The 1,026-nt window shown below is 49.2% G+C and overlaps 1 protein-coding gene across 1 annotated transcript in view; it reads right to left on the reverse strand.

Annotated features, from left to right (window-relative positions):
- DNPEP (aspartyl aminopeptidase) overlaps window positions 1–1,026 on the reverse strand; it is a 26,776-nt gene that overhangs the window by 15,750 nt on the left and 10,000 nt on the right. The window lies entirely within an intron of this gene.

Consider the following 1,026-nt stretch of genomic DNA (forward strand, 5'->3'; position numbering starts at 1 on the left):
CCTCTGCCGCCGCGGAGGTGCTAGGACAGCCGCGGACGGCCCCCTTCCCCGTGCCCCGTGCAGCGAGGCCAATAAAAAACTCGCCCCTTCCAGCTCACCGGGTCCAAAGGGTACGGTACAAAGTGCTGTCTCTCGCCACAGCCGCCCTTGTGACAAAGCAATAAGGCTAATGTCCGTGGGGAGCTCACGGTGAGCTTTAGCTTTATGATAAAGCTTGGCTTGTTACCTCGTTTAATCTTTACAACTGGCCCATCAACTATGTACTCTTACTGTCCCCAGTTTATGCATGGATAAGGAAAGCTGAGATACGGAGACGAGTGATCCATCGAGTAATAAACGGCACAGGTGGGGTTTGAGCTCCATCAATTTGATTGCAGAGGCTTTGAACAACCCTACAGGCTTCTCTCAGATCTTTTCTGGACCTTTTTCTATACACTTTGGTAAGTATTATGTTACATGGGAGGTCCACAAGGGACACAGAAGTTGACTTGCCCAAGATCACATAGCTGTTTGGGTGAATCTGTTTGGGTGAATTTGACTCTGATGTCTGTGCCCTTTCCATTTGTTAAAACAACAGGAAAAAAAATTCCATATTATTGGCATTTCCAGTATTCCCATGTCAGCGGTAGTGAGTAGCAGTTTTAAACCCTATGCACCTTCCTAGATGCAGGAACTGATCAGGACTCTTGGTGGCCTCTAGATCCCAAACAGGGCCCAGCTACTAGGGGTCCAATCAAAATTCCAGACATCACAGGTTTATGGAGCAACCTGCCGTCTATATACATGGGGTCGGGAGTGACAGGGTGGAATAGGGAGAGGCTGGAAAGGTCCTGCAGCCCTCACTTCAAACTAGTAGATATGGCAGGGGAGTTTTCAAGAATTCACGCACTAGATGCTGGCTGAAATTCATGGCATTCCCTAACCGTTTGTTGAAATACCGTTATGGGTCTGGTGCAGTGGCTCACGCCTGTAATCCCAGCACTTTGGGAGGCCGAGGTGGGTAGATCACTTGAGGTCAGGAGTTCG

The sequence above is a fragment of the Mandrillus leucophaeus genome, unplaced genomic scaffold, assembly GCF_000951045.1.
Source record: "Mandrillus leucophaeus isolate KB7577 unplaced genomic scaffold, Mleu.le_1.0 Scaffold70, whole genome shotgun sequence".
NCBI lineage: Eukaryota > Metazoa > Chordata > Mammalia > Primates > Cercopithecidae > Mandrillus > Mandrillus leucophaeus.